Consider the following 25,019-nt stretch of genomic DNA (forward strand, 5'->3'; position numbering starts at 1 on the left):
GGCACCACAATTTATAGATCTCATCATTAGAATAGAACGCACTCAAAGGCGTGCAACTAAATACATCCTTAAGTTACCATTTAAATGTACAGAGACATATAGTGATAGGTTAAAAGCATTACATCTTATTCCCATTACCTATTGGCATGAGTATTTAGATATGTTTTTTTTTTTTAAGATGACACATGGTCTTACAAATGTATCTTTCTTTGTTCTGCCTGCTTTTCGGTTTACTAGACCTACAAGGTCCTCAAATAGTAATGTAATAAAGTATAATGTCTGGAAATGTTGTTAGGGTCCAACCCAGTCTGAACGGTCCTTATTTCTCGAGACCCCCGATGCCTTCGTGCCCCTCGGATCCGGGACGAAATATCGCGAAAGAAACAGACCAGGAAAACCAGGAAGGTTTCACAGCCAGTTTATTCACAGTTACTTCGTCGAAATGAAAACATTTTTGAAAACATTTTATAGCATCCATTTATCTCTGTTTGTTTTGTCTACGTGTGTGTGTGTGTGTGTGTGTGTTGTGTGTGCGTCTGTGTAGGAATGTTAGCTTATGACATCAGCTATGCTCGTCTCCTCACTTGCGTGCAATTGAGGGGACCTTGATCTGGAAATAATAATAATAATAATCTCCATCAGTGTGTGTATAAATCTTGAATCAATCATAATATAACAACATATTTCTGATCATATGACATGATAGCAAGGTACAGACAGATTTTAAAGGTTTCTGCTTACATACACCCCTTCAGGTCAGATATAGCATAGAGCATGGAATTTTTAAACACAGATAATATGTCTAGTCTACGAAGTCTATTCAAAGAAGGTCAAATACATCAGAAATTAATGAGTTTACACAGAAAAGGATCTAATAGCTAGCATATTAAAACGATAATTTCTTAACACGTGAATGTGTGCTAAGTCAGTAAATTACATCTTGATTTCATCAATATATATAGTAAGACAATCATAAGCAAAATAACAATATGTCTTTAACAATGTTTAAAGAATGTTATAAGAAAGTAAACGAAAAAATAAGAACAAACTTAAACAAGAAAGTCATACGAAACATAAGAAAAATGAGAATATGTCTGAGAGAGAAAACAATTAAACAACTAACAGGATTCAGAATTAAACTCATAACGAAAACTAAAAACTAAATTAGTTTAATGCTTTTAAACTAAAAACCTTAGAATCATAAAGTCTTAACAACCCTAAATTATATTCTGTAATTATAAAACTAACTTAAAACTATAGAACTAACATTAATCACTAAATGCATCGATTAAATCCAAATCACTACCATAGTATATGCAATAGTCCAAAAAAGGATCTTTAAAAAAGCTCTAAAATATAAAGTCTTAACTAACATGAATCAATTAATGCAGCTTTAATTCTACCATTACAGATTCAGATTCAACATTAAAGAAACTGGTTGTAAATGTTCGCTGGATGTGGGTGGAGCACAGAGGACGGCAGGACAAAGACTGAGTTCGCAAAACAGTTTTATTCTCACTTTTCAGCGGAAGCGGTTTTCTCTCTCAGACACACACACACACACACATTCCGGTGCTCGGGTTGTAGAGCTCCTCTGCTCTCGCTCTCCCTCCTTAAATAGCCCGGTTTACTGGGGAGAACACACACAAAACATAGATTAATCACACTCAGGTGAAGCGATTCTGCCACTTACCTTCCCCAACTCCGCCCTCCTGTCACAGACCGGTGCTTGACCACGCCCCCGCTGCCACACTGGTTAACTCTTAACAATCTTAAATCACAATACTAGCTATAAACTAAGTTAAATCATGGCTTTAAATTTAAACTTTTAATCCCTATGCAGCTGCGAGTGTGTGGGGGTCGATCTGACATCAAAACAGACCTTGGCGGATCTTTCAGACACATCTCTGATCAAAAATACACATTTCATGTCAAAATAAACAAAATGTTCCCAAACAATGTCCAGCCGAGACATAAGGTCATTTCAACTAATAATATAATTTTGTCACAAAATAGTTTGCTAACTTCTTGGCCAAGAATTAATACTTATATAAACCTACATATAACCTACATAAAATCTAACCTAACAATCCCCCCTTTAATACTAATTACAGTATTAACTAGATTTTAATTAGATTAGTGTTACACCCTAGCAGGATGATAATATACATTGTTTTCTCTCTGCAGGGGTTTGCGGGTAAGACCATTTATCATCTTATTCATTCTGTCCATTAAGCATTTCAAAATGCAAGGTCCCAGGAAAATAAACAAGAGAAAAATCACCACTACAGGGATACACATAGAAAGAATAGCAGACCATTTACCAAACAGTCTAGAAAACCACACCCACCCTGCCGTATCCCCATGTTCATCATGCTCTAGTTGTTGAGCGATCTGTTTCATTTGATGTACGGCTGCACCTATTTCACCATCTGGGTTATCATTAGTAGGAATAAAAGTGCAACAGCTATCTCCGACCATAGCACAAACACCCCCCTTTTCTGCTAACAAAATATCAAGGGCCATACGATTTTGAGTAGTCATTAGACGCAGGGCGGTTAACTCAGTCCTAATACCATCGACAGCTCTAATGGTTTCATTAACAAAGCTGGCTAAGCGATAATGTGTTAATTCTACATTCCTCCATAGATCAGCTATGCCAAAATGAGGAAACACTGATGTCCAAAAACGGTGCCACCTAGTAGTAAGATGATGTTCCAAGGGTGGGAAATTATGATAGACATCTCTTTTTGGGCGATGAGCAGAGAGAGGATGGATAGCAGTGATAGCGTTTTTGAGTCGTATGGGAGCACAAATGCCTGACCACTTGGTGGGAAAAGAAACAAGGAGATTACTATTACCGCAGTACCAGTACCAGTTTAATGCTAATTTAACACCAGGATAATTATTAGGGTGTGGTGGAACACAATTAGGATGAGCCCTACATGTGTTATTGACATACCCGATACTGTTGCGTGTACAATTAGTTAGTGGAGGGTTACATTGGCATGAATTCGGGACCCAGCGAGGACATGGAGAGGTGGCGGAATTCTGATCATATATCTGCTTACATTGAGACTTAGGAATGTGTCCCAAATAAACGTTACTTTTTTTTTTGAGTAATTCGTTCTAAAACAGTGAGGGAAAGTGAAATTGGAAGGCATATCTACTTGCAGAGTAGTGAGGATAGAATATTGCAGTATAATATCGGGGGTATCTGTGCCATATGCTAAAGAAGTCTGGTTTAACATTGCTACCGCAGAAGGGTGTGGAGAGTAATTACAGAAAGGGCCCCAAAATTTAAAAGGTTGGCCTTTTGGGCCCCAAGCATAATATAAAGCTTCAGAGCATAGCGGCAAAGGTGGGCGTGTAATAATAGTAGAAGACGGCATCAAATGACATACAGTAGCAGCAATTTAATTTTTCCCGTTCCAACCGCACGCCATGCGACTGCCGTGCAGTTCCCAGCTGAACGCCAGGGGGCTGCCATGAATGGCTCAGACCCCCCTTCCTCCCCTATTTTAATTCTAAACACACCCATTCATTCGATTCCACGGCGTCGCCATTAGATGGCGCTTCTCTCATTAAAAAAAAAATCTTGAAATGTTGTGTGAAGCTGTTGTACTGCACTTCCCGATTTCAATGAGAAAGTAGCTGTAGAATAGATACATAAATGTGAGGTAAATTTTACCCAATTTAAGTATTTCATAGCTTTTTATTTCAGTTATTTTATACTCAATATATGGAATTAAATCTACCCCAAACAAGTCAATGCAAATTGTTACCTCAGATTTATTGGGTAAATTCTATACGGTAGGTTACTTTTTCAGTGCAGGAGCAGACGAAACTGCGGGTCTTGGTAGTCTGGTGGTTACTGCACATGTCCTGTGCAGTAACTCCTGAAACATGGCTCAATTCTTGCCTTGGGTTTACTCGCTCAAAAATAAATATTTAAAAAAAAATGACTCTTGCAATGAAGCACTGTGCACTTTTTAGTGTTACATGTAGGTCCTTGTATCATCCGATCATTCAAGTATTCCATTCAATCTGAAAAACAAAAAAAACACTATTTCGTTTTCCTGTTTTTCTGTATGACCAGAAAATGAGGGATTGGTGTTTGTTTTCCTTTTTCCAACTCAAAACAGAACAAATAATAAACAGGGAAACCAAAACGAAATAATAACTCTAATTTACGATTATTGATTTTCTCTATTCCCCACACTACATTAGCCTTCCCATGATCCTCAGCGACAGTCCATCATCTCTGCATCTATGAAACAGAAAAATTGCATGTGCATGTATATATCAAGTAATTTATTCATACATCCTATTCATTTAATATATTAAGCTGTTAATGTTAAGCTGACGATCTCTTAATTATTATTATCTCAATATAATAGTAATCTGTACTCGAGTTGAGGGGGGATGGGGGGATGCCATCCCCCCTGGAATAAAAAATGGTCAAAATCATCCCCCCTCTAAAATGGGCATCCCCCCTCCCTTCCCTTGAGCAATTTTATCAATAAATGTGGACATTACTTCGATTTAACATTGGAATTAGAAATGCCATTCCACGTAGCTTTGCTGAAACTGAGCATACAGTAAGCTACCGCGAGAGAGGGCACGCGCAAGCGAAGCGTTTGAGGAGGTGACATTCAGTTGGAGTTCCATTATTTTTTATTTCATTCGGCATCAGTGACAGCAGCGGATTGCAGCATTATGGCCAAGCGGAGTGGACAGCAAGACCTAAGCAAGTTCGGCTTTAAGATCGCAAGAAAAAAACATTTCAGGAGGTAAGTCAAGAGTTACGAATATCAGTCACACTTTCTGTAAGCCCACTATCATGCTGTAAAGTTACTGATATGGAGCCTAATTTGTGGGCGGTGGATAACAACACAGCTATCATAACGAATGTTAGTTTGGAGTCTATCCAGCTATCAAAAGCTTACTCAGGTTCATGTTAGCTTTGATTTCTTGTACAAGGCCATTAATTTAATCAGCCTGGACGTTCGTTTGTTATTCTTCAGGCAACAAAAAGTGTTATTCAAGACAGGAAGGCTAAAATAAATGACACCACCGGCGCGGGAACCGGGGGTGCGGAGGGTGCGGCAGCACCCCCTGGTGGTGCGGCAGCACCCCCTGGTGATGGACCCTCAAAACTGACATGAACATAAAACAAAACTTATGTGAAAATATATTTGTTTATTTATTTGTTTTCATTTGGCTCTGCTGATTTTATATGTCATGTTTTAGATGTAGGATGATGAGGGCTACATTTTAGTTATTTAAAAAAGGATTTAATTAAAACTTATAACTTAATATGTAGCCTAGTGGACCATCAGAATTTTTTTTGTCGTGACGTTGACGTTCAGCTTTTCAGCGCGCGAAATTACAACAGGAAGCGAGTACGAGTCGACCGTCTGTAGAGAAGAGTAAGAGTTAGTTAGTTGATACTTAATAGTTACTATGTCTCAGAAGAGAACCGTGTGGATTTAAGTGGAATAATTGCGAGAAGTCGTATGATCAAGACAGCGTTTTAAGGTAAGGCCATTTGGTTATTAATTTTGCCCGCTGTGTCGTGTTCACTTGAGCCTATTTGGTATGCCTTGAACAAGTGCAGGTGTTGCTAGCATCGTGCTTTGAAGTTGACTCAGATGTAACTACAGTCTTAAAAAATGTTCGTTTAAAACGGTGTGTCCATGCTCATCATGTTTACTTTTACTTTTCTTAATGGAGAGTGTGAAATACCGCTGCATCACTTTTATGAGTGATTTTTGCAATAGAACACTAAGTTAGTGTCACTAACCCATAGTAGTAGGATGAGTGGGTTCATGGATTTCGGTCTGTTGATTGAGAGAACCATGGTGTTTGTGTTGTTCCAGCGAGAGTGTTGTTCTGTTTCATGTGTGTGTGTGTGTGTGCGCGCGTGCGTGCGACTAACTACTGTATTTGAAATGCACACTCGCTTGACTGGATCTGGGTATGTAAGGCTGTAATCGGGTGGAATCCGCGTCTCCTTCAGTTTATCTAGAGCAGATGTAAAACCTGTGACTGTTAAACCACAGCTGTGCGCTTCTGCTTCTAAAATAACCTGTCCTTCGTAATCGTGTTAACTGAGAATTGTCATTGACAGACAGGCTTCAGATTCTTCCGTCATCACTCCAAAAAAAAAAAAAAAACGTCGTTTTTATGGATTAGGCCTATAAGTAGTAGGCAGTTTAACGAAATATTGCAATTGCAAGCTTAAAAGGATTTCGGACGCCTGATTGGTTAAAATGCAGGAATTTGCATCTAAGAAATACAAAATTTTCTGGTGGAGGACCCCCAGACCCCCTTCAAAAAAATGTCCCAGGTCACGTCACAGCACCCCCTGCCGACAATGTCTTCCCGCGCCGCTGAATGACACTAGCAGTTTTGAAGGCAGAGCAGGATTGGTGTAGGACTTGACAAAGTGTCTGCTAAAATGCAGCTTTCTTTTTCTTCGTCATAAGCTCTTCTTCTGTCTCCTCAATGGGCCTTTTCCCCTTTCCAAAGAAACTTTCCAAAGATGCCTGCTTTTAACTCATTTTGCTAGCTTGTATCCAGTATGTATCAAAGTGCTGGTATGTATCGAAGCAAAGTATCAAAGTATCCAAGGCAGCTCCTTGGTAACTGTCAATGTTAAGGTGTCACTTGACCTAGATAACAGCGTGAATCAACATTACAGAAAGAATCCAGTCATTTTTTCAAAGCTCAAATCCTCGTTCAGATAATAAATAAATCAGAAATAACATTATAATTATATTTAATTAAATTATCTGCTCTTTATTCCAGATGACAGTCAGCAGCAACTGCAACACAGTGCGACAGGAGCTGGAGGATCCGGAGTGTGAGACAATACAGGAGCAGGAGCAAGCAGGAGAACCAACAGCTGAAGAACTGAAGATTTACAATTTACTGTTGCTTGTTTTAGCTTACTGGTTACCTACCTACCTCTGTATTTACCGGTAATTCAATGTTCCCAATGTTCAGCTTTGAATAAAAATTCTATTGAATTCTATTCTATTCAGTTGTTCAAATGAACAACTGAATCTTTTCATATCAAGTCAATAGAATTTTGCCTGCTGAGGTTTTAATAAATTATTTACCAAATGATTTAAAAGGACCCTGTAGAAGGATAAAGCGGCTACAGATAATGGATGGATGGATGGATGGATGGATTTAAAAGGAGCCTACCATGACTATGAAGTTGCACTTCAAATTTGTCATCTGCATTTCACCCTAATATGGAGAATGTGGTAGGTATGTCAGCCAGGAGACTGACTAAATATGACACGATATCCACACTGTGCATGTTTTACAGTAAAATACCAGTGTATTATGGTTTTTAGAACAATAAAAAGGGTACACAGTGTGTACGACACACTTTATCAGCACAAAATACTGTATGTCTGGTAAATGAACAAGGTCCACAGACCTACGTTGTATGCAAACCCTCCTAAAAGCAAACCAGTTTCCCACCGACGGACCGACCGATGGGTCGACACGCGACTAAAAATTTCACCATCCCCCCTGGTTTGATTTTACAACTCGACCACTGATAGTAATAATAAATAATGATAATAACAACATGGCATTCATTTTGTCATTTTCAACATATTGTGTCAGACCAACTTTGCTTTTTATTAGAGGACATGAATCAGTGTATCATTCGTTCTTTCTATTTTCAAATGGTAATCAAAAATCTCATCATCTCTAGCCGCTTTATCCTTCTACAGGGTCGCAGGCAAGCTGGAGCCTATCCCAGCTGACTACGGGCGAAAGGCGGGGTACACCCTGGACAAGTCGCCAGGTCATCACAGGGCTGACACATAGACACAGACAACCATTCACATTCACTTTAGAGTCACCAGTTAACCTAACCTACATGTCTTTGGACTGTGGGGGAAACCGGAGCACCCAGAGGAAACCCACGCGGACAACATGCAAACTCCACACAGAAAGGCCCCCGCTGGCCCCGGGGCTCGAACCCAGGACCTTCTTGCTGTGAGGCGACAGCGCTAACCACTACACCACCGTGCCGCCCCTGATGAGATGATTTTGAGAACCAAAAAAAAAAAATGCTCAACACCAGCAAATGTGGATTAAAGCAGAAAATTGCGTTAGGTAAAATCATTTTAGAAATTTTAGAAATCATTACATTCTTGTTTTTTCAATAAAAATAATATTTTTTAACTTTATAATGCTTAGTTACATGCCGGGGCTCTGTCAGTCATTGATAGCCCAACTAATCACAGCGCTGTGGTTCTTTTCCTGATCCTTGGCATTGTGTTTTTTCTTTCTTTGTTGATAATGTGTTACCGTATGTGATAAGCATGGTTCATTAAAAGGCCCACTTCTGCTGCATGCCCCCTCCTCTCTGCAAAAATTGTGTATTCCTCTCAAGGTGCTAACTGTCTCCATTGTATTGTGAACAACCACTCCACCCCCCACTGAGGTTGCTATTCATGAATGGTAATTTGGTTTTAGGTTACACCCTAATTTCAGTGACAATTTACTCTGCCAAGCTTACAATGTCAGAGGACTGGAATTAGTGCCCCAAAAAACACAATTTCAGCTTGGAAAAACTACAGACGGTATAACTTCAAGAAGAAAATAAACATTTATTTCACACTAAGAAAAGCAGACTCACTACACATGGAGGCTATACAAAGCACAGAAATGTAGCATAGAGTTGTCCCATCTAGTAGTTTCCACATTCCCATGGTGAGTCTTTCCTATGGTACATTTGCCACAGGTGTATTTGTGGCAGCGTACACAAAGTTCAGTGCTTCTGTTATTATTGCAGGGTGCACTGTCCTTCCCAAGCCCCATCCTCAGTGCTCCACAAGTGCCTGGTCAGCACCCCCATGTTATATTTAGGTTATTATTCCATTATTATTTGAGGCTAGGTTTTGGGCTAGGGGCTAAGGCTAGGGGTTGGGTTAGGGGTGAGCTCAGGTTGGGGTTAGAGCCAGGATTTGGGGTTAGGGTTAGAACTGATCCTTCTTGGTTGCCTTGGTTGTGACGAAGTCTGGTTAGGGTTAGAAACAAAGAGGCTATTTCTCAGGTAACACAATAATTAGGCTTCTTTACACAACAATGGGAGGCAGGTAATGGTACGTTAGACTTAGGCTACATCCACACGACAACGACAACGAGATGTTATTTAAAAATATATCACGTCCAAATGGGCAACGATCAGTAAAATATCAGGTCCATATGGCAACGCAATGCTTGCTGAAAACGATGCAATACACATGCCACACCTCTAGGGGCGCTGTAAGACGGTCCCTTCGGAGACACCAGAACAATAGAAGAAGTAAGGACGCATGCGCATAAACTATTATGCGCGAGACTTCATATTAGCCACAAAGTCAGGAAAATCTGTTCGTAAAATTACATTATAATGACCAAAAACAATGAAAAGTATTTTTCCAGTCTCACCTGTGAAAGGTAATCCCATGTGATCTCGTTTGGATGGCAAACCTGTTGGTACAGTTAAACGCAGCTAATCTTTATTCTCCGCTTTGACCTATCCAATATGGCGGCGAGGATGACGTATGATTCTACGCGGAAGGCGGCATCTTTAATGGTCCGGAATAAATTGAATGCTACACGTTGATGGATTAATTTGTTGTTTCTCACCTGTGAAAGGTAATCCCATGTGATCTCGTTTGGACGGTAAACCTGTTGGTACAGTTAAACGCAGCACATGAATCAATATTCTCCGCTTTGACCTATCCAATATGGCGGCGAGGATGACGTATGATTCTACGCGGAAGGCGGCGTCTTTAATGGTCCGGAATAAATTGAATGCTACACGTTGATGGATTAATTTGCTCTTCTATGCCCTTTTTGAGGAATGTATTGTGGGACTTAAACCAACATCTGAAGAGGTGAGATCGCTCCTTTTCTACCCTATTTTTGCTGGCGGGATTGACTCTGCCCTAAGGGCAGAGTCAGTCTCTCTCTCTCACTTTGCACCATTACACAATAAATATTCACAGTGAAAATATTTTGTAAGCGCGTTTCATGAACCAAGTTATAAGATTTGTTGACAACTCACATCGAGTTCGTTACACTTCTACCTGGCGTGAAGCACTCACAGTCATGTGGTTGTGACGTCATTGTAAACAAATCTGTTCTACTCATCCAGACGACTTCACAATGGCAACGTTGCCAGATCTTTCCACTCTGGAACCCGTTTTCAAAAAGATTGCGTTTTGGGCACCCAAAACGCCGGTGCCATGTGGACGCCAGGCCTAAACGATAAGCAATTGTATCGGAGTCACCTGAATCCGTTGCCGTGTGGACAGGGCCTTATTCACAAATTTGGGGGGATTTCATTGCAGACTAAAGTCTGCACTTTGGGCCTTCTAGTGTTAAAAATATGCTGTTAACTCAAAACACTTCTTATTCATTGCAAAACGTTTATTTCAGCGCTGTATACAGGTATTGAGCACACAATGTGACCGCTTTTATGCGGTAGCCTAATAAAAATAGAACAACCGGAAAATTGCAGGGTAACCCCAGACCTGCGCAAGTGATGCGCTACTGGCAAAAGAGCCAGCGACGTATGAAAAAAAAAACACACCTTGGACCAAATACATATTATTTTCGGCATGCTGCTCCACCAGTCTGTAATGGTATTTTTCATATGATTACATTACGGTGTAAATGTGGTCTTGAGAAAAAAAACATGTTTGCAGACCTTTTGTTAAAATCGCTAAAAGTGATGTTGTAATATTAATATGTAATAAAAAATAATAATATCAGACATGGCGGCACAGTGGTGTAGTGGTTAGCACTGTCGCCTCACAGCAAGAAGGTCCTGGGTTCGAGCCCAGCGGCCGATTAGGGCCTTTCTGTGTGGAGTTTGCCTGTTCTCCCTGTGTCCGTGTGGGTTTCCTCCGGGTGCTCCGGTTTCCCCCACAGTCCAAAGACATGCAGGTTAGGTTAACTGGTGACTCTAAATTGACCGTGAGTGTGAATGGTTGTCTGTGTCTATGTGTCAGCCCTGTGATGACCTGGCGACTTGTCCAGGGTGTACCCCGCCTTTCACCTGTAGTCAGCTGGGATAGGCTCCAGCTTGCCTGCGACCCTGTAGGACAGGATAAAAGCGGCTAGAGATAATGAGATGAGATATCAGACATTATGATCTTAGAAAATGCTTTAGTGATGAACAGTTACAGACAGTAATATGTCGTGATATTATAAAATATTATTTTTCATTAGGCTATATATTAAATTATATATTAAATTTATCTTCTAAAATAACAGACTGTACTCATATAACAACCGGTTTATTTCACCATTGGAGATCAGATCACACAAGACATGCGTTACATGACTCATTTTAAGGATTTAAGTAGGCTATTTAAAAGCAATGCCAGCAGGACTTTGTGGCTCAGGTGGATAAGGCACCACACCATAAATCCGGGGACCCGGGTTTGCTTCTGGCCTGCAGTCATTTTCCGAGCCCTCCCTGTTTTCCTCTTGCTCATTTTTACACTGTTCTAAATGAGTTTGGATGTCTGTAAACCAATCAGGATGCTTTTTGTCGAGCATGCACTACATGAACAGGCACACACACAGGCTCCCTCGCGCACTCCGTCATATGCGCGATGCAGACATTAATGTTTCGCGTGCACGCTCTTCCTCACTTGCTCTAGATTCCGGAAGATATTCTCCAATTTGCGGGCATCAGGGAGCCACTATCAATATGCGGGAGACTCCTGGAACTTCCAGGAGACTTGGGATGTCTGCACTCATGGATTAAAGCAAAAAAAAAAAATCATCTGACTGAAAAAAAAGCTCCATGTCATTGACCACTACCACATCAGCGATGCGTCAAATTTTAAACGCCGTGTTGTCGATTATCCCCTCGGCCCCTACTTATAGTACATTTACATAATTTTAACAATGACTAAAGCTAAGGCAAGACTTTACCATTGTCATTACTGGCTATAAATGATGAAACATCAAGTTTTCAGCGCAAAAGTGCAAATTTATTTCAACAATACTTTAGTAATGCACAACAGTGGTTAAGAGAAAAGTGCAAGTGCAGTCGAACTTCAACCATGCTTTCAAAAGAGTGGAACAGAAAGAACTTGCAAGAAAAGTAAAGTGAAAGTTCACTTTTTCTGCTTCTTCGCAGTGAAGCCAAAGGCATCTAGTTTTTTGCCATTGCTTCCATAGACTTTTTTTATGGCAAACTACACAAAAGCACACACCTGCCATTTTCATCTTTTTGCACCATGAACTAAATGGCTTGCCATTATCGCCCATTTCATTTAGCCAAGCCCATCTCCACTTATTCTTTACCGTTTTGTCGATGTCTGACACATCTGTGCTTTCAGTTAAAAGAAGCGCATCCATGCTGGCAAAACCAAAAGTAATTTGATGCGCTCTAGTGATGGAAATTGAAGGGCCTATATCCGGTGGCCTTATACGCAGTACTTGAGTTGGGGGGGGTGTAGGGGGAGGCATCCCCCTTCTGAAATAAAAATCTCAAATCATTCCCCTTATAAAACGGCCATCCCCCCATCACATCCCTTGTGCCATTTTACCGATTAATGTGGAAATTAGCCTACTATTATTTTAACAAATATTACTACCATTTCAACATTAGAGGCTTTGCGCAGTGATAGCCTACATGTAGCCGGATAAAAAAGACGCATATTTATTTATTTATTCAGTTGCACCTCTCATTCACACCTATACGGAGGTTTCAGTCACTGAAAACAGCTACTTTTGCAAACTCTGGGCAGAGTGGAGATTTCTGAAAACTCCATCTTCAGAAGCTCATGTAAATCGGGAAAATGAAGCAACAGTGGGCGAGAGGGCACGCGCGAATATAATGAGTCATAGGTGTGAATCTTTCACCGAATGCCAATTGTCCCGGTTCTTCATGAAATCGCATGCGCACGCACAAATCATTAGATTAACTTTCAAATAACTGTTCTTGTGCACTTGTGACACCGGAGCCACTTTCCTGAATTTTGAGCTTCGGAGTATTGGCTTCTTTATCTATTTAATCAATGAACTTATTTGTCACATACATTAAATTACTAATGTAAAACATTAGTAGCCTATTTAAGCAATCGCTGTTTTCTCCACTGTTTCCTGACCTTTTGTGCTTAGTGAATGAGACACTTCATTACACTCCACTGACCGACTTCCAATTCCGGACTTTTTTGAAAATGTAAAATATAGGCCTACGAGATGTTTTTTGGGACTTAATTTGCGTTGGTCCTTCACTATTAATTTTTGAGACTGACAAGGCACTAAATACTGTGGAATTATTTTCTCCTTACTATGAAGTTTGTCATCTTAAACAAGTGTCGGGAAATCTTGCAGCCCGACTCTACAGCCTCCAATGTTTAAGCGAACTGCTGAAACCATAATGTTTAAAGATTAAATTGTAGGCTAATCAAACCATAGAAAAACACAGCCTTTCCAGAACGTTGTCTGCCGAAGCCTGTTTAACCTTAATAGCAAAGGTCTTGCTGCGGCTTCAACTTTTCACCTGATCACCTTTCAGTAGGCAAATATCATTATTACTACTACTACAAAAGGCCTAGTATTAGTAGTAGACAAGTAGTTGCCTAGTAGTAGGACAGCCAAATAGTTTCATCAGTGGCCTACGCTGAGCCTCCCCGGGACTACACAGTAGCGGAGGCTGTATTTATTTATTTATTTATTTATTTATTTATGCCTATCCATGCTGCACTAGACAGTGTTTATGTAGAGAGCATGCGCACTTCAATCAATCTATCTTTTATTTCAATAATATATAAACATATTCAAACTCGCTGTATGAGCGCATTAAAATCTTATGGCTTTTTAACTCACGGTGAAACTCCTCTGGTTTGAATTAACTAACTGAAATCAGCTGTTCTCAGCGTTTGATAAACCTGCTTTGTGAAACAGACAAACACTGCTCCTCCCCGTGGAAAAATGAGGGATAGCAGCTGGTTTTCACACAAGCTGTTTAGGGGCGTCACCAGTCAGGAATGCATTGACTACATCATTGTGGGGGATAAATTATCTGCATGGACCAATCGGCAGACAGTCACGAACCAGTCAGGGGACGGCCAAGGGCCTGCTGAGGGCCAGTCACGGAAACGTGGAACAAATTCAATGGCTGCCACTGTACATAACTTTTGTTTGTGTGAGTCCGTGCAGTCCAGTTAGCGAATTGCCAGAAGATGTTGTCTCGAGGTCCAGCTCCAGCGGGTAACCCTGCTCCGAGCAATAAGAAAATAGTTATGAAGGCTCGGGCGGGTAGCCCTGCCCCAAGCAGAGATGAAGCAGCCATGACGTCGTCCAAAAATAATCTTGTAGGGGGAATAGCCGCCGAGACTAGGTTTTGATGTCATGCGAATTTCAGCCAGTGTGGCTGGCAATAGGTCTACCCAATTTTTTGAACCTGTGGTCTGCATAGCCTTAGTTAGTTGTCTTTCAATGTTCGATTAGTACGTTCTATGATACCAGAAGATTGAGGGTGGTACGGAATGTGAAAACGCCAGTTTAGTGAGAGATACTTACAAAGGTCTTGTGTGACCTTTGAGGTGAAAGGGGTACCCTTGTCTGAGTCTATGGCATCTGGAACCCCATAATGAGGTATTTTTTTTTTGCCAGAATACGAGTAACTACCTTCGCATTCTCTCTAGAACACGGAAAGGCTTCTACCCATTTAGAGAATTTGTCCACAATCACCAGGAGATATTTAAACGGCCCACAGGGAGGCATGTGTGTGAAGTCAATTTGCCATTCTAGGAATGGAGACGTAGGTATGGGTAAACACTCGTGTTTCACGACTGCTTTAGAGGGATTATTTTGTGCGCAGATGAGGCATCTCTCGAGAATTGAGTCCAACAAACTGTTTAGATTGGCTATACAAAAAAGTTTGTTCATGTCCCCCTTCACCCCCCTTCGTGCACGGTGTGTCACGCCGTGAAATTCATGCACGAGGAAGGGAAGGCAATGTGATGGAAGACAAAGGCGGCCATCCTGACTGTACCATAGGCCATCAGAGGCGACATAAGTGCCTTGTAACTGCCAAAAGGCAGAATCATTTGGTGAAGCTGAAGCCTGTAAAGAAATAAGGTCTAAATCTGGGATTAGGCTACTAGCAAGACAAGACGTATTACATGATGAAGGGTCTAGGCCAGGAGACATGACACCAGAAGCAGCAGCAAGTTTTGCCATACGATCAGCAAGAGAATTACCCACGAGTTCAGGGGTGTTTCCCGAGGCATGCGGTTTAGTCTTAACTATGGCGAGTGACCTAGGGAGATGACAAGAATCAATAAGGTTTTGTACTAAGGTAGAGTGTGAAATGGGCTTCCCGTCTGCGGCGTGGAAGCCTCGAGACTGCCAAATCTTCCCGAAATCATGAGCCACCCCAATGGCGTAACAAGAGTCTGTGTAGATTGTGACATCCTTGCCCTGAGACAAAATACAAGCACGCATTAGTGCATACAACTCGGCTGCCTGAGCGGAAGAGAAAGGGAGAGCATAGGCCTCATGCACAATATTGGGCAGGGAACACACAGAATAACCACAGAGGAAAACACCATCTGAAGGCTTAGAACAAGAGCCATCAACAAAGAGTACTTCCCCTGTCTCCAGAGGGCTGGAGGAGAGATCAGGCCTGATACTGGTAGTATGCAAGATTTCAGATAGACAATCATGATCGGTGTCCTCCAGAGTGTCGCCCTGAGAATTAAGAAGGCATGCGAGAGCGTGACCTACAGTATTAGAGGATGTGGCACGAATTTCGAGATTGTCAGTAGAAAAGAGAATGGTTTCATATCCGGAGCATTGCTGCGCAGTCATATGTTGAGTCTGTAAATTTTGCAATACCTGTTTAACTTGATGTGACGAGTACAAGATCAGTGGGTGAGACAAAACCAATTTCTCTGCATCTAAAACCATCATAGCACAGGCGGCGACAGCCCTTAGACACGCAGGCAAGCCTTGAGCAACAGTGTCTAATGTTTTAGATAAGAACGCACACGGACAAATCCCCCCTCCATGCTCCTGAGCCAAAACACCAGACGCCGTACTTTGTTGTTCACAGGCGTAGAGATGAAAGGGCTTTGAGTAGTCAGGTAAACCCAGAGCTGGGGCTGAGCAGAGAGCACTTTTGAGGGAGTGATAAGCGTTAATCATAGTGTCAGTCCAGGTCAAAGGATGTCGCTGTGGATCTTGATGAGAGATTGCAGAACGGAGAATCTTGTCATATGAGGAGCAGTCAGGGATCCATTGTCTGCAGTAGTTGATAAGACCCAGAAAAGACATCAGTGCATGTTTAGTTGCAGGGCGTTTTGTGTCTAGAATTGCCTGCACCCGATCAGCTGACAGCTTACGACAACCTTGTGAAAGTTCAAAGCCCAGGTACTTAACAGTGTCCTTGCAGAACTGGAGCTTGGTTCTGGAAACCTTGAAGCCCTTTTGCGCCAGATGTTGGAGCAGGCGCAAGGATGCGTCTCGGCAGATTTCTGGTGACTCGGCGGATACCAGAAGATCATCTGCGTATGTCAGGACCACAGAGCCCTGGGGGAGGGAGAGGTCACAAAGTGCATTACGAATTATAGCTGAAAACACAGCCGGAGAATCAATAAAACCTTGCAGTAGACGTGTCCATGTATACTGCTTCCGTCTGTGCGTAAACGCAAACAAAGGCTGTGTTTTCTTCAACGGGAACGCTGAAAAAAGCAGAACAGAGATCAATAACGGAAAAACAGCAATGATCAGCAGGAACTTGTGATATTACAGAGGAAACATCAGGTACAATGGGTGCCACAGGGACAATCAGCTCATTAATCTTGCGCAAGTCCTGCGTAAAACACCAGGTACCATCAGGTTTAGGTACTGGATTGACAGGTGTATTGTACGGGCTGGTACACTCTCTCACCACGCCTTGTTCAAGGAGGGATTGGAAGATGACATCAATTCCTTTGGCTTTGTCCTCAGAGAGAGGATACTGGTTAACATAGACAGGAAACAGGTGTTTGAGCTTAGCCTCATAAGGAACACAATGAACTAGGCCTACCTCGTCCTTCTGTTCAGCCCAAAGAGAGGAGGGGATTTCAGTCAAAGCTGTAGAAGGGTCCGTAGAGGAAATAACAGTGTTTACAGAAGCCATGCAAACAGCGGAGATATTTGGCACAGTCACGTGAAGATAAAGATAAGATAAGATAAAGCAGGAGGCAGCGAGTCAGGAGTGCAAATAGTCATTTTTGATCCCTGAAACGAAATGGATAAATGTAACAGACTCATTAGATCCCGCCCCATTAGATTAAAAGGACACTGTGGCATCAACACAAAAGAGTGATGTTTACGAAGTGCTGTGTCAGTGGGACAGGTTACCAATAATGGAGGAGTGCAAGGGGAGGAAAAAGGGACCCCATCAATTCCCACAGAGCGAAGAGTTTTGTTAGAAATCGGACCCTCGTAGGAATTTCCCACTGAGGACATTGTAGCACCAGTGTCAATTAGGAAAGGAAGCACCTCTCCATTTACAGCTAATTCCATGACAGGCAAATCACTGGCTAGATAAGAGTCGAAAGAACAATGTAGCATCATGGGGTCACAGCTCTGTAGGCAGCTCTATGCTCGATATGGGCCTATGGGGTTTGCCGTAGGGGCAGGCAAAGCAAGAGGAGGAGGGGGAGGAGGAGGAAGAGACACATCACGCTGAAGATTAGAAGAAGGGGGGAACATATGCCGTGCCCTGTCTTCATCTGCCCTTTTCTTTCGACACTCACGTCGCCAATGTCCTTCTTTACCACAATAATAGCACAATCTACTACCAGGGCATCCCTTATTCCAGGGCCCCGCCCTGGCTTGTGGATTACCCCAATTCCGATTCTTCTGTCTATTCATGTCCTCACGGGGCTGTGAGTAACCACCAGCAACAGAAAGGCAGGCCACCTGCTTACTATCCAGAATACCATCTCCCTCCAAAGTCCTAATTTTTTCCCCTAGGGCTCTCACTATCATATTACTCCGGTCACTCAAATGATTTTTCAAAACCTTCTGTATATCAGGATGACAATTATTCAAAAATGTTGAAATAAAGAGAGGATTGCTTTGCTGCTGATTCAGTTGCATATTTCCCAAACAAGTCCACGTCTCGCTAAAATGTGTCAGAAACTTTGAAGTGAGTTCAGCCTTCTCCTGTTTACAATTAGTAACCTGTGAAAGATCACGGCTAGCCTGTTTTCGTGAGAGCAGATAACGCGTCAATTGGTCCTTTAATTCTGTCATAGCTCTATCAGTCTCTTTCCAGTAGAACTTAAGCACATGCTTTGTGATGGTTTTGCCACCTCCTTCTATTTTAGTTTCAACTACTTCGTATTCATCATTCTCAGGACCTAGGCAGGGCACTGCAGCCAGCAATGCAGTTTCATCATAACTATCGCTTAGAACGGCATGCATGATAAAACAATAATCTGCACCAACCAGCTGTTTATGTCTACATATTCTTAAGAGCATTTCTACAAAGTTAAGTGGGTTGTTTATCGAAGGCAACAACTTAATAATATCTTTTAATTCTGATGCTGAAGGCGGATCGATCTTATATCCTCTTCGGGCCCACACACAAGCTGCATTTATGGGGCTATCATCATCAGAGTCATCGTCTGTATTGGAATCGTTCATCTCGTTTCTTTTTAACAGCGTTCTTAAGCTTACAGAGGGGTTTTCCCATAAACAAAAGTCTACGAGGTTCACCAAAAAACATCCCATGCCCATTCACGAGGATTACCAATAACATAACCAAAATAATAAACAACTGTTTTTTTTCTATTACTACCAACCAGGCGGAAGTCTAACCCATCAAATTAATCAATTAAAATAATTTACTCCTTACCTGATTGGACGTAATCCCCGTACGGGCCACCAAATTGTTAGGGTCCAACCCAGTCTGAACGGTCCTTATTTCTTGAGACCCCCGATGCCTTCGTGCCCCTCGGATCCGGGACGAAATACCGCGAAAGAAACAGACCAGGAAAACCAGGAAGGTTTCACAGCCAGTTTATTCACAGTCACTTTGTCGAAATGAAAACATTTTTGAAAACATTTTATAGCATCCATTTATCTCTGTGTTTATGTTTTGTCTACGTGTGTGTGTGTATATGTGCGTAATGTGCCTGTGTGTGAGCGTGTGTGTTATGTGTGTGCGTCTGTGTAGGAATGTCAGCTTATGACATCAGCTATGCTCATCTCCTCACTTGCGTGCAATTGAGGGGACCTTGATCTGGAAATAATAATAATAATCTCCATCAGTGTGTGTGTATAAATCTTGAATCAATCATAATATTATTACATATTTCTGATCGTATGACATGATAGCAAGGTACAGACAGATTTTAAAGGTTTCTGCTTACATACACCCCTTCAGGTCAGATATAACATAGAGCATGGAATTTTTAAACACAGATAATATGTCTAGTCTACGAAGTCTATTCAAAGAAGGTCAAATACATCAGAAATTAATGAGTTTACACAGAAAAGGATCTAATAGCTAACATATTAAAACCATAATTTCTTAACACATGACATCAGCTATGCTCATCTCCTCACTTGCGTGCAATTGAGGGGACCTTGATGTAATTTACTGACTTAGCACACATGTGCTAAGTCAGTAAATTACATCTTGATTTCATCAATATATATAGTAAGACAATCATAAGCCAAATAACAATATGTCTTTAACAATGTTTAAAGAATGTTATAAGAAAGTAAATGAAAAAATAAGAACAAACTTAAACAAGAAAGTCATACGAAACATAAGAAAAATGAGAATATGTCTGAGAGAGAAAACAATTAAACAACTAACAGGATTCAGAATTAAACTCATAACAAAAACTAAAAACTAAATTAGTTTAATGCTTTTAAACTAAAAACCTTAGGCCCCGGTCACACCACCCGAACTTTGCTGGAGCGTTCCTGGAGCAGTGAAAAAAATTCATCACCGCTCGTAACCGTTCACCACCGTTTAACAAAAGTTGGGCCCCGTTAAAGCAACGCCGTATACACTCGGCCACCGCTGATGTTTCTCGAGGGGCCCTCCTACCGCTCCGAAAGTTTTGAGCTGCACAAAATATTGCGAGCGGTGAGGAGGGGGCAATTTTCCTCCCCGGCAAAGTTCACCCCCGCTCCACCAACGCCCAGTCAAAGTTTGGCACCGCTAGATGCAAGTTCGTGGATGCTTGGGTCCGCTAGGCCAACGCAGAAATCTTGAACGCTGGACCACCGCTGCTTCGCCAGCGTTGCCCGGGCGGCGATTAAACATTGCACAAACTTCGGTGGAGCGGTTGTAAGCGTTTTACGAGCGGACACGGGGTTGCTGGAACGGTGTCGGGCGTTGAAGCAGCTATCCATGGCGGCGATGAACTTTGGTTTGTCGTTGGTATAGAGGTGTCAGAGCGGGACCAGAATTTGGCTATAAATACGGGGAGAAATGGACCAGGAGCTCATTTGGAATCGAGCTGCCATTGAGTTCAGACCTCATCTATATCGAATTTGCTCAAAGTTACAGTAAAACTGTATCACCATGGATGCTGAGAGACTTGCTATGATTGGTGCTAAACCAACTTTATACCCCCACCGAGCCAAAGCCCACATGCGCAGAACGCCGCTATACCAATGCTTGCGTCACCGCTAAACCAACGCTCGCTACCACTCGCTACCGCTAAACCAACCCTAAAGCAACGCCAGCTTCAGCGGTGCACCGCTAAGCCAACGCCCGTGTTTTTGATTTTTTTCCCATTTTGTGCGCGGTGATGAGTGTTGTCGAAATTCGCCCCCCCCCCCCCACCGTTCAAGGAACGCTCCAGCAAAGTTTGGGCGGTGTGACCAGGGCCTTAGAATCATAAAGTCTTAACAACCCTAAATTATATTCTGTAATTATAAAACTAACTTAAAACTATTGAACTAACATTAATCACTAAATGCATCAATTAAATCCAAATCACTACCATAGTATATGCAATAGTCCAAAAAATGATCTTTAAAAAAGCTCTAAAATATAAAGTCTTAACTAACATGAATCAATTAATGCAGCTTTAATTCTACCATTACAGATTCAGATTCAACATTAAAGAAACTGGTTAACTCTTAACAATCTTAAATCACAATACTAGCTATAAACTAAGTTAAATCATGGCTTTAAATTTAAACTTTTAATCCCTATGCAGCTGCGAGTGTGTGGGGGTCGATCTGACATCAAAACAGACCTTGGCGGATCTTTCAGACACATCTCTGATCAAAAATACACATTTCATGTCAAAATAAACAAAATGTTCCCAAACAATGTCCAGCCGAGACATAAGGTCATTTCAACTAATAATATAATTTTGTCACAAAATAATTTGCTAACTTCTTGGCCAAGAATTAATACTTATATAAACCTACAAGCAATCCACAAGGTCCACCTACAAGGTCCTCAAATAGTAATGTAATAAAGTATAATGTCCGGAAATGTAAAACATCTACTTATCAAAAATCATTTGTAGTTAGGGCTACTAGAATTTGGAACACTCTTGCTGAGGAACTGAACTTGAATATGGACAATCTTAGCTCTTTTAAACGCGTAATGCTCAATTACTATTTTTGTGCTTTAAATAACTATGATTGTGACAGTCCTCGCACCTTTAAATCGATATGCCTTAAATGTAACCTGCCGTGTAGCCTTGCATGCCCTGTATCATGCTGCCAGTAATTTGAATATTATATGTTAGTTTTTTTTGGCTATTGTGGTCACCCAGCCTGTGTTTGTTTTTATAAGTGTGTTAATTTTTATACCTTTTTATTTTTTGTGTGTGTTGTTATGGCAAAGCTAATAAAATAAAAAATAAATAAAATAAGATGCTGCAGCACTTTGATTTTTATCACAGTGGCTGGAAGGGTCTGTGAGAGATGTTGATTTTTGCAGTGACTCTAAAGAAAATCTGCTTGAAATCCCCTGAGTCTTGGGAACTAATGTATTATAGGACTTGTTCACATGCAAGTCACACAATCATTGTATTGAGCTATTTCACCTGACGTCACAGGGTCACGTGACGCCCCGGTGTCCGCCATTTTGAACATCAAGCTAGCTAATGTCAACAACAGTAGCTGGTATGTTACTGTAGCAATGTTTACGTTCAGTCATTTGGATGACTGTTAAAACCTTTCAGTCTCAAATTTTTCCTTTACTGGATTTACTAGTTTACTGAGCTAGCGCACCAGCCGCCGGCAGGCTAGCGCGCGCTAGCTCCCAGCTTGCCCGAGCGCGCTAGCTCAGTAAACTAGTAAATCCAGTAAAGGAAAAACTTGAGACTGAAAGGTTTTAACAGTCATCCAAATGACTGAACGTAAACATTGCTGCAGTAACATACCAGCTATGATGTTGTTGACATTAGCTAGTGCTAACAGCTAGTTGCTAATACACTGCTACAACACAAACACCGACCCTAATAATACAGTTCTTGGTCATTGCCTGGTAACAGCAAATTTATAACTTAGTCTCAACAGACTAAGAAGTTATTTCAATGACATTTAATAACATTTTGTTTATCCTGAGGACCGAAAATAAATGAAAATGTGAACAAACCTTAGCTGTAATAAGATGGCGACCACTGGCTCCAGGGACGACCCGCTGATGTAGGCATGTTACCCAGCCTGACACAAAATATTTGTAGGTATCCAAACTCTTATACGCTTTCAGATCAATACCTGTGTATGGAGATGGGTTTTTAACAACATAGGTATACAGATCATGTGGGCCGAAGTCAGGTAAAGACGAGGGCTTCGTGTACTTCCGTACGTCAGTGAACAATCCTGGTGGAAGCAGGTAAACGTCGTTCTCTAAGCCTGCTAACCTCAATTTTTGCAAATACCTCTCCCTCTGCTCACCCTGTAAATGCCCTACGTCGCTGGATAGTGAAGGTGTTTTCTGCATCTCGTTCCTTTTTCTTTTATGTTTTTCGTTTGTCGCCTTCCTCGCATTCAAACTGATTCGAGCCGTGCCGTCCAAAATGGCAGCATCACATGACTTGGTCACGTGGGTGAAATACCTCAATAGTTATCTCAGTCAGTGAGGCTCAGGAGCTCAGATTGCAGTTACTGACTGTATTATAGATATGCAACTCTTGCAGTCTTCGTTCATAGTTATCTTGGTATTAAGCTCTGTCTTAAGTGGCCACTTACATTCCCTCAGTTTACCTGGATATATTCACTGTCTTGTATGTACACTGAATCAAATCAAATCAAATCAAATCAAGTTTATTTGTATAGCGCTTTTAACAATAAACATTGTCGCAAAGCAGCTTTACAGAATTTGAACGACTTAAAACATGAGCTAATTTTATCCCTAATCTATCCCCAATGAGCAAGCCTGTGGCGACGGTGGCAAGGAAAAACTCCCTCAGACGACATGAGGAAGAAACCTCGAGAGGAACCAGACTCAAAAGGGAACCTATCCTCATTTGGGCAACAACAGACAGCCTGACTATAATATTAACAGTTTTAACAGGTATAACCCTCAACTGTCCTCATGGGGCTGTCCTTCACAGGAGCGGTGCGATAAAACTCCGACCAGACACAGGGCACCAGGATGGATCAAGCAGGTCCGAGGGGCAGAAGAGGCCAGCATCTCAATCCCAGGATCAACATGCAACTCAGATGGACAGATTGGGGGGGGAAGAGAGAGAGAAAGAAAACACAGGTTGTTAGGTATGCCCTAAAAATGACAAGTATTAAATCTGTGTGGTAGGCTCGCAGAGACGAGAGTCTTTACATCAGGCATAACACACAACAATGGCATGTTAATATGGTAAATATCATGACCTGCTCTGGCTGGATGCTTGATTGGGTGATGGGAGCACACTCCTCAGCAATGATGAGATGCAGATGGGACCCTTAGGGCTGGCCAAGACAATTCAGTTACATTTCACCGGGTCTGGGACATGCAACAGAAAGTCTGACGGCCGATTCCCTGCAGGCTATGATAGCCAGTTGAGGTCTCCACCCTCTCCACCAAAAGATTTCCTGTTGACTCCATGTAACTCAGAGGGACAGATTTGGGGTGGGGGAGTGGAGGGAAAGAAAACACAGGTTGTTAGGTATGCCCATTGTCACCTGAATAAGTAGGAGCAGTATACATATTGCACCGAGTACAAGCAGGGACTCCGGCAACTAACTATGACAGCATAACTAAAAGGAGAGAGCCAGAAGGTAACACAGGCATGAGGGAGCCCTGGGACATAAAGCAGCCAGCCACTACACCGTCAACAAACTCGAGCAAGCGAGTGGGGACTGACAGCATCCATACATCCCAGTTTACCAAAACACTCTATGTCTGAGGACACTCCAGATCTACTCCTTTACCTCATAAACACCATTAACAAAAGGCTTGACTAAACAGATATGTTTTCAGCCTAGACTTAAATGCTGAGACTGTGTCTGATTCCCGAACATTACTTGGAAGGCTGTTCCATAACTGTGGGGCTTTGTAAGAAAAGGCTCTGCCTCCTGATGTAGCCTTCACTATACGAGGTACCAGCAGATAGCCTGCACCTTTTGATCTAAGTAGGCGTGGCGGGTCATAGAGGAGCAGAAGTTCACTCAGGTACTGTGGTGCGAGACCATTTAGTGCTTTAAAGGTCAATAGTAGTATTTTATAATCAATACGAAATTTGATTGGGAGCCAATGCAGTGTGGATAAGACAGGCGTGATGTGGTCATATTTTCTAGTTCTAGTAAGGACTCTTGCTGCTGCATTTTGAACTAACTGGAGCTTGTTTATGCACTTATTGGAACATCCAGACAGTAAGGCATTATAGTAATCCAACCTGGAGGTAACGAAAGTATGGACTAGTTTTTCTGCATCATGCAATGACATTAAATTTCTTATCTTTGCAATATTTCTGAGATGAAAGAAAGCTATCCTGGTGATGTTATCAATGTGAGTTTTGAATGAAAGACTGGGGTCAGTAATCACT

This window comes from Neoarius graeffei, chromosome 5 (assembly GCF_027579695.1).
Source record: "Neoarius graeffei isolate fNeoGra1 chromosome 5, fNeoGra1.pri, whole genome shotgun sequence".
Taxonomy (NCBI): Eukaryota; Metazoa; Chordata; class Actinopteri; order Siluriformes; family Ariidae; genus Neoarius; species Neoarius graeffei.